The 14,244-nt window shown below is 42.2% G+C and overlaps 1 protein-coding gene and 1 long non-coding RNA gene across 5 annotated transcripts in view; one reads left to right on the plus strand and one right to left on the minus strand.

Moving 5' to 3' along the window:
* The window catches only part of LOC126068361 (uncharacterized), a 515,560-nt gene that overhangs the window by 349,029 nt on the left and 152,287 nt on the right, over positions 1 to 14,244 (plus strand). The window contains exon 1 of one of the 4 annotated variants that reach the window (XR_007515634.1): positions 10,724 to 10,782. The exons of 2 other annotated variants lie outside the window; for them this stretch is intronic. This is a non-coding gene — a long non-coding RNA (uncharacterized LOC126068361). Of the gene's footprint in view, positions 1 to 10,723; positions 10,787 to 14,244 lie in introns of those variants that run through there. One more of the 4 variants, XR_007515637.1, reaches the window with a different exon arrangement.
* The window catches only part of LOC126068310 (ral guanine nucleotide dissociation stimulator-like), a 1,065,244-nt gene that overhangs the window by 249,706 nt on the left and 801,294 nt on the right, over positions 1 to 14,244 (minus strand). The window lies entirely within an intron of this gene.

Genomic DNA, 14,244 nt, shown 5'->3' on the forward strand with positions numbered 1-14,244 from the left:
TGTGAAAGTGACGCATACATAAGTAGACCAGAGGACATAGAGAAGTAACCCCCCAAATCAAAATATCTTTTCACATGACTGCTGATCCAGAAGAGTTGTTGCAGGTGATTAATGAAGACCAGAGACTGTTTGGAGAAGTCTCTTTGTTCTAGAGCCTTTACTTCTCTGTCTCCACTCTTTTGGAATGTGGAAAAAAGTTGTCTTCAACATATGCCTTTGATAAATGCTTCACTTGGGTTTTACTATGATACGTGTCGATACGTGTGTTCTTTTGTTGCTCTTCAGAACTGTATGTCGGAAAGGTGAAAAAGGCTGTAATCCTGATCTAGACCTGAATGATGTACGTTATTTTAATAGAAAGCACCAACTTGACTCCCAGGCAGGGTCAGTGCAGGAATTAGATGTAAACCATCCTGGCAGGCTTGCATTCGTCCTTGCGGTGTTTTCTGGTCTCTGTAGTGTCAGATACACTTAAAAGTTTATGACAAATGTGGACAGATCTTGGATCTAATAGGTGGAGAAGCCGTCTTAGACAGGTAGCCTTGTTATTTATATTCTGTCTGCCCTGCATTTATAGTACTAGGTGTTAAGTTTTTACTAGAAGGAAAGGGGCACTTCTGTGTAGCAGAAAGGGGACAGTGAGAGAAGCTGTTTTGGTAGATAGGTTGGTGTCTTAGTCATCTAGTGCTGCTGTAACAGAAATGCCAGAAGTGAATGGCTTTAACAAGGAGAAATTTGCTCTCTCACAGTTTAGAAGGCTAGAAGTCCAAATTCATGATGCTAGCTCCAGAGGAATGCTTATTTTCTGTCAGCTCTGGGGAAAGGTCCTTGTCATCTATCTTCCCATCCTAGGAATTTCTCAGTGCAGGGGCCTTGAGTCCAAAGGAAGTGCTCCCCTCCTGGTTCTGCATTCTTGGTGGTAGGAGGTCCGCATGTCTCTGTTCTCACTTCTCTGTTTTATATCTTGAAAGAGATTGATTTAAAAAACAAACTAATTTTGTTTATTGAGTCCTACCTCATTAACATAACTGCCCTTAACCCTACCTCATTAACATCATAGAGGTAGGATTTACAACACACAGGAAATTACATCAGATGACAAAGGGGTGGACAGTCATACAATACTGGGAATCATGGCCTAGCAAAATTGACACACATTTTGGAGGTGGACACAATTCAATCCATGACAGATGGTGTTCGAATAGTTGAAGTTTTTATTCTAGCACTTCTCAAAGTGTGGTCCTAGCAGCATCAGCATACCTAGGAACCTGTCAGAGATGGGAAACCCTGGTGGTGTAGAGGTTAAGTGCTACGGCTCTTAACCAAGAGGTCGGCACTTCGAATCCGCCAGGCGCTCCTTGGAAACTCTATGGGACAGTTCTGTTCTCTCCTATAGGGTTGCTATGAGTCGAAGTTGACTCCATGGCAGTGTTTTTTTTGTTTGTTTGTTTGTTTTGTCAGAGATGTAAGTGATTGGGGCTCAATCAACCCAGACATGCTAAATCAGAACCTTGGGGTTGGAGCTCAATAATCTGTGTTTTAACCAGCCCTCCGTGATTCTTATGTGTCCTAAAATTTGAGAGTGCTGGTCTAGTGATGCGTGATACGGTGAAATCTTATGCGTAGTGTCTGTGTGTGTATGGAGGGCAAGGGTTAAGGAAATGTTTTATCAGGTAGTCAGAGGATGAGTAAGACTGTCTTGTGATATACTTTTGGATTATTTTCCCTGTCCTTGGTCTAAGCCTTTAACTGTGCTGTCCAGTATAATAGCCACAAGTCACATGTGGCTATTTATTTTTAAATTAATATAATTAAATACAATTTAAAAAGCTATTCAGTTGAACTAGTCACCTTTCAAGTGCTTAGTAGCCACATGTGCTTAGTGGTGCCTTATTAGAGAGCACAGATGTAGAGTGTGTTCATCATCACAGAAAGTTCTATTGGACAGCACTGTTTCAGCCTGTAATGACCCCTGTTTGCCTCATACAGGCTGGAAACCCCCACTTGTAGTGATGGTGTGTTCTAGTTAAGTGAAGACCTCAACTCCTTTAAAGCAGAATTGAGTTTTGGACTTCTGTACCCTGGGGAGACTTTCTGTCTGTAGTTGTATCCTGGTGCACTTTTTACCTTGTGGTGGCGTCTGCCTGGTATAGAAACTGCTGTGGGCCCGTCTCCCACATAATTGAGTGCACTGCCTCTAAAATATTTGCTCTTTAATCTAAGGCTGCTGAGCTGTTTCTTTCCATTTGGTCTCCCCATGCCCTGACCATCGGTGGTAAAGCTTGTTCATGCAGAATGTCTCTTTGAATACTGCCTAGAGCTTTATAAAGAGTCTGGAAGAGGTGGCAAGAGAATTTCACCTCTTGTCTTTCCCCAGCGTGGCTCAAAAAAGTGTTTCATAAGAGGGTATTCATTCACAGAGTTAATTTGTGAAGAGTTATCCTCTGAAGAATTAATTGCTAAAGTGAAATTTCAACAGACGTGTTACACCACAGATTTAGTAATTAAGCCCTTTAGCAACGTGGAAAAATTTTCAGTTGATACTCTATTGCTGTTATCAAGGAGCTCTTGTGATGTAGTGGTTAAGTGCTCAGCTGCTAACCGAAAGGTCACAGTTGGAACCCACCAGTTGCTCAGAGGGAGAAAGATGGGGCAGTCTGCTTCCCTAAAGATTACAGCCTTGGAAAGCCTGTGTGTCAGTCTACTCTGTCCTGTCAGGTTGCTCTGAGTTGGAATCGACTTGATCGCAGTGAGTTTGGTTTTGTCATTGCTATTATCAACAATAGCAATAATTATTTAGTTGCTAAGAAATTCTCCGAATTAGAACAAATGAAAAGATGTAGAAATAAACAGTGTTTAAAAGATGAAATTGAAAGCTACTGGGCCCATGGGAGGGGGTATGAGAGTAAGAACTTTGTGTGCCTTTAGCATTATTGCTGGAGGTGAGGGAAGGAGGTGCATAGGGGATCACATTGACCTTTGGACAGCCTTAACTTGACTGGTTCACTTCTGAGGGAGGATGTTGCTTATTCTCTTACTGCCCTCTCTTTAATTTGCCTTTCTTACCCTCTTTTGTCTGCCCAGAATGTTGGAGGGGGCCCAGTGTTTCTCAAGGAGGGTGTTTTGGCATGATTTATCATTGTACGGAACTGTCCTGCCCATTTCGGACATTTAGCATCCCTGGTCCCTTGATGCCCATGTTGCTCCAACCTAACCAAGTCACTGTGTCAACCACAGGTATCCACCCCACTCTCAATACTCATTTCCAAATGCCTGTAATTGAGAATCACTGGCTGCTAAAGAGATGAGCTTGGTGTCTTTTTTGGGAGGGAGAAGTGATTAGAGTTGGTGAAGGTGCAGGTGCTCCAAGGGGCTGGCTCATTAATTTCGGACACAACCTGGCCCCAAAGGCCACTTTTCGCAGTGCTGGAACTGATGCTAGGACCTGATTTTGTTCTATTAGACAAGAGGAATTGCATTCTGCTACTGCAAGACTTGGCCCCGGGGGCTCAAAATCAACAGAGGCCTCTGTTACTGCCAGGGAGGGACCTAACTCATGAGCAGGAAGATAGTTCCTGGTCTGGTGCCACTCCAGGGCGTGTCTGCACTAACATTGGTTGCTCATCGGCACACTACTTCTTGGCCATTAACATGACACAGCGTTTCCATTTAGGCTTTGCTTCTGGGGTCTTTCTGCTCATGTTCTCCCTTCTTGTTCTTACAACCTACTGATGGTCTGTGTATGGACCAAAGTCCAAGAAAAGAATAGACTATGATAGGTTCTGTAGTAGCTATCATCCCTTTTGGCCTAAACTCTTAAACCAGGCAATCTTATGGATGCTGCTACCTTCTCCTGGACTGTCTTAGTCCTCTAGTGTTGCTATAACAGAAATATCACAAGTGAATGGCTTTAACAAAGAGAAATTTATTTTCTCACAATCTGGTAGGCTAGAATTCCAAACTAAGGGCATCAGCTCTAGGGCAAGGCTTTCTCTCTTTGTGGGCTCTGGAGGAAGGCCCTTGCCCTCAATCATCCCCTGGTGGAGGAGCTTCTCATGTGCGGGGACCCCAGGTCCAAAGGACATGCTTTGCTTCTAGTGTTTCTTTCTTGGTTGTATGAGGTCCCCCTCTCTGCTAGCTTCCCGTTCCTTTTATCTCTTGCAAGATGAATGTGGCGCAGGCCACACCCCAGGGAAACTCCCTTTACATTGAATCACTGATGTGACCTTAGTACGGGTGTTATAATACCACCTAATCCTCTTTAACATAAAATTACAATCATACAATGGAGGAAACCACAGAATATTGGATATCATTTCCCAGCCAAGTTGATACACACATTTTTTGTCAGGGGGGACATAATTCAGTCCAAGACATGGTCCAAACATTTGTGGCCTAGGGCTACTTGCTTCAGCTAGGACTGTGGTCCTGGCAGTTTCCCTAGAAGGGAACAGTGGTAGGATAGACTGATAGAGCATGAGACCCCTCTCCAGTGTAAACCAATAAACCAGTTGCCCTTGCATCATTTCTGACTCATGGTGACACCACGTGTGCAGAGTAGACCTGTTCCATAGGGTTTTCAATGCCGTGAGCTTTCAGAAACAGATCAGCAGGCCTTTCTTCCAGGGAGCCTCAGGGTGGCTTCGAACTACCACCCTTTTGGTTAGTAGTCAAGTGCTTAACCGTTTGCACCACCCAGAGACTCTCTCTCTCATATGTTGCTGTTGTTGGTCGCTGGAAAGTCGATTCTGACTCATAGCAAGAGCGTGCTTGCAGGGTAGAAATGCTCCGTAGGGTTTTCAAGGCTGTGACCTTTTAGAAGTAGATCACCAGGCCTGTCTTCCAAGGCGCCTCTGGATGGGTTCAAACTTCCAGCCTTTCAGCTAGTAATCAAGCGTGTCAGCATTTGTGCCACTCAGGGACTTCTCTCTCTCTGGCATAGGGACCCTGAATTGTTAACTTCTGGAATCAATATAAATAGCATTTGTGGTTTTTTTGTAGCATAGAGAAATGAAAGATAATTCACAAAACTTACATGCTCTCGTGTTCAGTAGCAGTTGGGGAAAAGCATGAACCCTTTCTTTTAATTGACACGATGGGCTGCAACTCAGTATAGAATAGTAGGGAAATTGCTAAACTAGATGATTGGGAAATAGGGAGTTGTATTTTCCATATGGATAGCCTGTTTTTTCCATCTCTCAAGTGTGATTCTCTCAGCCACTCATGTATCCCACGAGAATAATGGCTTTGTGAGCATCTAAATGTTGAAAGACGTTTTGACATCTTTGACAAGTGTTGTTCAACAACTGGGCTTGTAAGATTCCAGCTCTGACAAAGAAAATAGCTTGGTTTATTAGTCTAAAAATAAATTCCCTGAAAATTGTGTCATTTCAGGGATTACTGTCTTAGAAAGTGTACTTAAAATTTTTTTATAGTGGGTTTTGTTCATGTGAGCCAACGATTGAGTGTGACTTTACAAGGGAATGCATTATAATATCACAGAGGGCTCTGTCCTTATTCCTGATTCTGTGTCAAGGTACAAACGAGGGTCCAGGTTCCACTGAGACCGGCACAGCTGTGAGCGGGGTGATCTGTGGCAGCACAAAGAGCTCACGATGTCGATGAAGTCATTTAAGGCTCTAACACTGAATTCTTCTCACCGAGTAGCTGGATCCCCGTGGCACTGCACACAGAGAATCGGTCAGCATTTCCTTAGAAGGATGGAGCTTTGTTGATTGGGAGTCAGCAGAGAAGGGGTGCAGCAGAGCTTCTCCAGCTGGTGGGTGAGGAGAAAGTGTAGTTTGTTACCCAGGGGTGGCCGGGGTCAGCTTTCTCACCCAGCTGCTGACTACTGAAGTGAAAAGAACAGAGGGGAATCATTTGCTCCAGTTGCTCTTCTTTCTCTTCTTGAAGATCCCTACACCCTCTATGGAATTAAAAAAGAAAAAAATGAGAAGAGAAAAAGGTACAGAATTATGTATAGTTCATTTTGCTTGATTTCTTTCGAATGGGAAGATTGATACATAGATGATCACATGTTGCCAGAAGATTAAAACCTTCAATTATAATTTTAACTGAGCATTAATCTTACAGGCTAAACTAGATAAAAATAAAGCAGCTCAACTCTATGCATATATAATTTTTTTTTCCAAAAATAAAACAAAATTATCATTGTTCCCATAGGATCAGGGATTAACTTGCAGTAGCCCTCAGTGAAGATTCTGTAGCAATGGTAAAGACATCTGCTCCCTCCAGGATGTAAAGAGATCCTGAGAGATTCTGAAAGATGGCTGAGAGCCTAGAATCCTGGATCCTTGAATCCTGTCCTGCCGCAGGCCACTCCCTGTGAGACCCCTGAGGGATAAATGTGCACCAGGGGAAGGACTGTGGGTGCAGATGCTTGATTGAGGACCTGTGACTGAGAACCCCCGACCTGGTGAGCCGCCTCACCCTTCCTATGAGGCCCAGGAAGGTCCAGTGCCTCTTGGTGCTCTCTCTCCTGAGCCCATCATTGGCTGTTGCCTTGGGCTTCCAAACAAGTAAAGCTGTGGCTGACTTAATGTTTTTAAATGTGACCCATTCCTAGCATCCACCTCTTTTGAGGGGGCATCAGAAACAAGGAAGAAAGCAGGCAAGGGGGAGCATGATTCTCCTAGCTATCAATAGCTTTCCCTGTTCCACTAGAAAGAACATTTATTGATCACATTTTTTTTTCTGTTCTCATTTTATTTTATTTTTTTATTGTGCTTTAGGTGAAAATTCACAGCTCGAGGTAGTTTCTCATACAAAAATTTATACGCATATTGTTATGTGACCCTAGTTGCTATCCTTACAACGTGACCATACATTCCTCTTTTCCACCCCGGATTGCCTGTGTCCATTCAACCAGTTCTATCCCTTTCTGCCTTCTCATCCCGCCTCCAGACAGGAACTTCCCATTTAGTCTCCTGTATCTACTTGAGCTAAGAGGCACGGTCTTCATGAGTATCATTTTATGTCTTATAGTCCAGTGTGTTCTTTGTCTGCAGAGTTGGCTTCAGGAATGGTTTCAGTTCTGGATTAGCAGAGAATCTGGGGGCCATGTCTTCTGAGGTTTCCGCAGTCTCAGTCAGACCATGAAGTCTGGTCTTTTTACTAGAATTTGAGTTCTGCACCCCACTTTTCTCCTGCTCCATCAGGGACTCTCTGTTTTCTTCCCTGCCAGGGCCGTCATTGGTGGTAACAGGGCACCATTATTGATCACTTTTGAAGTTTTAATTTTTGACATTAATAAAATATTTCCCAAATATTAAAGGTCAAGACATTATTTAAAACCCGTTTCTACCGAGTCATCTGCAACTCATGGCAACCCTATAGGACAGAGTAGAACTGCCCTAAAGGGTTTCCAAGGAGCACCTGGTAGATTCGACCTGCCAACCTTTTGGTTAGTATCCATAGCCTTAACCACTGTACCATCAGGGTTTCCAGGCAATATTTAGAGACCCAAGTTTAGAAAATAATGGTTTGCTTTGAGAGATCTAAATCCCATGTTTACAGTCCAGGGTTTTAACTTTTTGTCCCTTGTAGCATTTCTCCAAATGCCCTCTCTGTCTTTTCTCTTCTTCCATGAATGCTGTTATCTTGTTTATGTTCTTTAATCTTTTGCATTGTTTTTCTTCTGTCAGTCCATTATTTCCAGAGTTTTATGGTTCCCAGTGGTCCGTAGGACAAAGTGCTTCTTAACTAGACATAAAGGCTGTCCCCAGTCTGACTCCAGCTTCCCTTTCTTTGTACTGTTTGTATGAACAAGGTGTCCATTTATCTAAACTGGTCTGTGCCCCCTTTCTGTCCTTCCTGCATAGAAGTCCCCCTTCTTTTTTGTGTCAATGTTTGGTGGCCTTGATAGACCTTGGGCCTAGTAGCTGGATCAAGCTGTATTCCTAACCTGTCTCCAGCAGTTTTTAGAACTGTGATTTTGAGCAAAATATTTAATTTCACTCAGCCTCAATTATCTTTTTTTTGTGTGTGTATTTTGTTGTAGTTGTCAAGAATATGCACAGCAAAACACACACCAATTTAACCGTTACTACGTGTACAATTCACACGTGTACAATTCAGTGGCAGTGACTACATTCTTTGAGTTGTGCAACCATTTTCACCCTCTTTTTCTTAGTTATTCCTCCCCCATGGACATAAACTCACTGCCCTCTAAGGTTCCTATCTGTTCTTTTGAGTTGCTCTTGTCAATTTGCTTCTGTATAGATAGATCTTAAAAGAGCATAATGCTTAGGCAGACCTTTTTTACTTGTTAAGCTTAACTGTTGTTTGGTTTTAACAAAACTTGAGGGTATAATTTTGGTTTAAGGTTTAAAGATTATCTCAGGGCAGTTGTTTGAGGGGTGCAGCCAGCTTCTATGGCTCCAGAAAGTCTGGATTACATGAAAATTTGTAAATCTATTTTTCATTTCCCCTCTTTTGATCAGAATTTTGCTGTAAAATCTTCAATCAAAATGTTCAGCAGTGGTAGCTAGGCACCATCCAGTTCTTCTGGTCTCGTGGCAAAGGAGGCAGTTGTTCATGGAGCCAATTAGCCACACATTCCATATCCTCCTGCTATTCCTGTCTGTCCTTCTTCCTCTGTTGCTCCAGGCGAAGAGAGACCATTTGTTGTGATTTGGATGGCCTCTTGAAAGGCCCCAGGCACTACTCAACAAACCAGATGGTAGAACAAAAACACTGTATTACTGGCCAATTAATTAGGATATCCATGACCCAAAACCTCCAATCCAGGGAACCAAATCCCATGCGGTTTTTGGTTCTACGTAAATAGCCTCAGCAGCTACTCTTTTTTGTTGTTGTAAATATTATTTTCTTACTTGCAGCATGAGTATTATAATACCTACTTTATAGGATACTTGTGAACCTAAAGTGAGGTGAAGCACTTAGCATGCCCTTGGGGGTACCCTCCCTCCCAAGTCCTCTTCCTGTCTGCCTAGCCCAGAGCTCTGAATATAAACTCATCACAGGTGCTTGCTGGTTAACTTATTGATGATCAGAATTTCAGGGCTGGTCTTTTTTTTTCCTACATCACAATTATTATTATTATTTTTTAAGTGTGCTTTAAGTGAAAGTTTACAAATCAAGTCAGTCTCTCATACAAAAATTCATGTACACCTTGCTTTATGCTACTAATTGCTCTCCCCCTAATGAGACAGCCCACTCCTTCCCTCCACTCTCTCTTTTCGTGTCCATTGCAGCAGCTTCTAACCCGCTCTTCCCTCTCGTCTCCCTTCCAAACAGGAGATGCCAACATAGTCTCAAGTGTCTACTTGATCCAAGAAGCTCATTCTTCATGATCATCTTTTTCTATTCCATTGTCCAGTCCAATCCCTGTTTGAAGAATAGGCTTTGGGAGTGGTTCCTGTCCTGGGCTAACAGAAGGTCTGGGGGCCATGACCACTGGGGTCCTTCTAGTCTCAGTCAGACCATTAAGTCTGGTCTTTTTACGAGAATTTGGGGTCTGCATCCCAGTGCTCTCCTGGTCCCTCAGGGGTTCTCTCTTGTGTTCCCTGTCAGGGCTGTCATCGGTTGTAGTGGGCCACCATCTAGTTCTTCAGGTCTCAGGCTGATGTAGTCTCTGATTTATGTGTCCCTTTCTGTCTCTTGGGCTCATAATCGCCTTGTGTCCTTGGTGTTCTTCCTTCTCCTTTGGTCCAGGTGGGTTGAGACAAATTGATGCATCTTAGGTGGCCACTTACTAGCATTTAAGACCCCAGACACCAGTCTCCAAGGTGGGATGCAGAATGTTTTCTTAATAGGTTTTATTATGCCAGTTGACTTTGATGTCCCCTGAAACCATGGTCCTGAAACCCCTGCCCCTGCCACTCTGGCCTTCAAAGCATTCAGTTTATTTAGGGAATTTCTTTGCTTTTGGTTTAGTCCAGTTGTGCCGAACTCGCCTGTATTATATTTTGGTTTTCCCTTCACCTAAAGTAATTCTTATATACTATCTAATTAGTGAAAACCCCGATCCTGTCTTCCTCCCTCTCCCCTGTCGTAACCATCAGAGAATATTTTCTTTTCTGTTTAAACTGTTTCTGGAGTTCTTATAATAGTGGCCTTATACAATATTTGTCCTTTTTCACTCAGCATAATGCCTTCCAGATTCTTCCATGTTATGAAATGTTTCACAGATTCATCTTTATTGATGCCTACTCTTCCATTGTGTGAGTATACCATAATTTGTTTATCCATTCATCCATCGATGGGCACCTTGGTTGTTTCCATCTTTTTGCTGTTGTAAACAGTGCTGCAGTGAGCATGGGTGTGCACATATTTGTTCAAGTAAAGGCTCTTAAATCTCTGGGATATATTCCAAGGAGTAGGATTCCTGGATCATACAGTAGTTCTATATCTAGCTTTTTAAGGAAGTGCCAAATTGATTTCCAAAGTGGTTGTACCATTTTACATCCCCAGCAGCAGTGTAGAATTGTTCCAGTCTTTCTACAACCTCTCCAACAGTTGTTATGTTGTGCTTTTGGATTAATGCCAGCCCTGTTGGAGTGAGATGGAATCTCTTTGTAGTTTTGATTTGCATTTCTCTAATGGCTAATGATTGTGAGCATTTCCTCATGTATCTGTTAGCTACCTGAATGACTTCTTTAGTGAAGTGTCTGTTTGTATGTTTTGCCTATTTTTTAATTGGGTTATTTTCTTTTTGCAGTTGAGTTTCTACAGTATCACGAAGATTTCAAGATCAGGGACTGATCGGAAATGTCACAGCTAAAAGCCTTTTCCCAGCCTGTAGGTGATATTTTGACTCTTTTGGTGATGTATTTGGATGAGCATAGGTGTTTGATTTTTAGCAGCTCCCAGTTTTCTAGTTTTGTTTCTGCATTTTTAATAATGTTTTGTATTTTTTTATACTGTTTATGCCATGAATTAGGGCTCCTAACGTTGTCCCTATTTTTTCTCCCATGATCTTTATCATTTTAGATTTTATATTTAGGTCTTTGATCCATTTTGAGTTAGTTTTTGTGCATGGAGTGAGGTATAGGTCTTGTTTCATTTTTTTGCAGATGGATATCCAGTTACGCCAGCACCATTTGTTAAAAAGACTGTCTTTTCCCCATTTAACTGTTTTGGGGCCTTTGTCAAATATCAGCTGGTCATCTGTGGATGGAATTATGTCTGGATTCTCAATTCTGTTCCTTTGGTCTATGTATCTGTTGTTGTACCAGTACCAGGCTGTTTTGACTACTGTGGCGGTATAATAGGTTCTAAAATCAGGTAGAGTGAGGCCTCCCACTTTCTTCTTCTTTTTCAGTAATGCTTTACTTATCCGAGGCTTCTTTCCCTTCCGTATGAAGTTGGTGATTTGTTTCTCCATCTCCTTAAAGAATGTTGTTGGGATTTGGATCGGAATTGCATTAAATGTATAGATTGCTTTTGGTAGAATGTTGTTGTGTCTGTTGGTTTGTCGTACTGTGGGGGTTTGTGTGTTGCTGTGATGCTGGAAGCTATGCCACCGGTATTCAGATACCAGCAGGGTCACCCATGGAGGACAGGTTTCAGCTGAGCTTCCAGACTAAGACAGACTAGGAAGAAGGACCCAGCAGTCTACTTCTGAAAAGCATTAGCCAGTGAAAACCTTATGAATTGCAGTGGAACATTGTCTGATATAGTGCTGGAAGATGAGCCCCCCAGGTTGGAAGCACTTAAAAGATGACTGGGGAAGAGCTGCCTCCTCAAAGTAGAAAAAAAAATTTTTTTTTTTTTAGTAGAGTCGACCTTAATGACGTGGATGGAGTAAAGCTTTCGGGACCTTCATTTGCTGATGTGGCACGACTCAAAATGAGAAGAAACAGCTGCAAACATCCATTAATAATCAGAACCTGGAATGTACGAAGTATCAATCTAGGAAAATTGGAAATCATCAAAAATTAAACGGAATGCATAAACATCGATATCGTAGGCATTAGTGAGCTGAAATGGACTGGTATTGGCCATTTTGAATCAGACAATCATAGCGTCTACTATGCTGGAAATGACAACTCAAAGAGGAATGGTTTTGCATTCATCGTCAAAAAGAACGTTTCAAGATGAATCCTGAAGTACAACGCTGTCAGTGATAGGATCATATCCATATGCCTACTAGGAAGACCAGTTAAGATGACTATTATTCTAATTTACCCATGAACCACTAGCGCCAAAGATGAAGAAATAGAATTTTATCAGCTGCTGCAGTCTGAAATTGATTGAACATGCAATCCAGATGCATTGATTGTTACTGGCAATTGGAATGTGAAAGCTGGAAACCAAGAAGGATCAGTAGTTGGAAACTGTGGCCTTGGTGATAGAAACAATGCCGGAGATGGAATGATAGAATTTTGCAAGACCAACGACTTCTTCATTGCAAATACCTTCTTTCACCAACATGAACGGCGACTATACACATGGACCTGGCCAGATGGAACACACAGAAATCAAATTGACTACATCTGTGGAAAGAGAGAATGGAAAAGCTCAATATCATTAGTCAGAACAAGGCCTGGGGCTGATTGTGGAACAGACCATCAGTTGCTCTGATGCAAGTTCAAGCTGAAACTGAAGAAAATCAGAGCAAGTCCACGAGATCCAAAATATGACCTTGAGTATATCCCATCTGAATTTAGAGACCATCTCAAGAACAGATTTGACACATTGAACACTAAAGACCGAAGACCAGACGAGTTGTGGAATGACATCAAGGACATCACCCATGAAGAAAGCAAGAGATCACTGAAAAGACAGGAAGGACAGAAAAGACCAAGATGGATGTCAGAGGAGACTCTGAAACTTGCTCTTGAGCGTTGAGTAGCTAAAGCAAAAGGAAGAATTGATGAAGTAAAAGAACTGAACAGAAGATTTCAAAGGGCCTCTCAAGAAGACAAAGTAAAATATTATAATGACACGTGCAAAGAGCTGGAGATGGAAAACCAAAAGGGAACAACACGTTCGGCATTTTTCAAGCTGAAAGAACTGAAGAAAAAATTCAAGCCTCGAGTTGTAATGGTGAAGGATTCCAGGGGGAAAATATTAAAGGACGCAGGAAGCATCAAAAGAAGATGGAAGGACTACAAAGAGTCATTATACCAAAAAGAATCAGTCGATATTCAACCATTTCAAGAGGTGGCATAGGATCAGGCACCAATGGTACTGAAGGAAGAAGTCCAAGCTGCTCTGAAGGTATTGGCGAAAAACAAGCCTTCAGGAATTGATGGAATATCAATTGAGATGTTTCAACAAACAGGTGCAGCGCTGGAGGTGCTCACTTGTTTATGCCAAGAAATATGGAAGACAGTTTCCTGGCCAACTGATTGGAAGAGATCCCTATTTATGCCTATTCCCAAGAAACGTGATCCACCCGAATGTGCAAATTATAGAACAATATCATTAATATCACACACAAGCAAAATTTTACTGAAGTTCATTCAAAAATGGCTGCAGCAGTATATCAGCAGAGAACTGCCAGAAATTCAGGCTGGTTTCAGAAGAGGGCGTGGAACCAGGGATACCATTGCTGATGTCAGATGGATCCTGGCTGAAAGCAGAGAATACCGGAAGGATGTTTACCTGTGTTTTATTGACTATGCAAAGGCATTCAACTGTGTGGATCATAACAAACTATGGGCAACACTGCGAAGAATGGGAATTCCAGAACTCTTAATTGTGCTCACGAGGAACCTTTACATAGATCAAGAGTCAGTTGTTTGGACAGAACAAGGGGATACTGATTGGTTTAAAGTCAGCAAAGGTGTGCGTCAGGGTTGTATTCTTTCACCATACCTATTTAATCTGTATGCTGAACAAATAATACGAGAAGCTGGACTCTATGAAGAAGAATGGGGCATCAGGATTGGAGGAAGACTCATTAACAACCTGCATTATGCAGATGACAGAACCTTGCTTGCTGAAAGTGAAGAGGACTTGAAGCACTTATTAATGACGGTCAGAGACCACAGCCTTCAGTATGGATTGCGCCTCAACATAAAGAAAACAAAAATCCTCACAAGTGGGCCAATGAGCAACATCATGATAAACGGAGAAAAGATTGAAGTTGTCAAAGATTTCATTTTACTTGGATCCACAATCAACAGCCATGGAAGCAGCAGTCAAGAAATCAAAAGACACATCGCATTGGGCAAATCTGCTGCAAAGGACGTCTTCAAAGTGTTGAAGAGCAAAGATATCACCCTGAAATCTAAGGTGCGCCTGACCCAAGCC

The sequence above is a fragment of the Elephas maximus genome, chromosome 27 (genome assembly GCF_024166365.1).
Source record: "Elephas maximus indicus isolate mEleMax1 chromosome 27, mEleMax1 primary haplotype, whole genome shotgun sequence".
NCBI lineage: Eukaryota > Metazoa > Chordata > Mammalia > Proboscidea > Elephantidae > Elephas > Elephas maximus.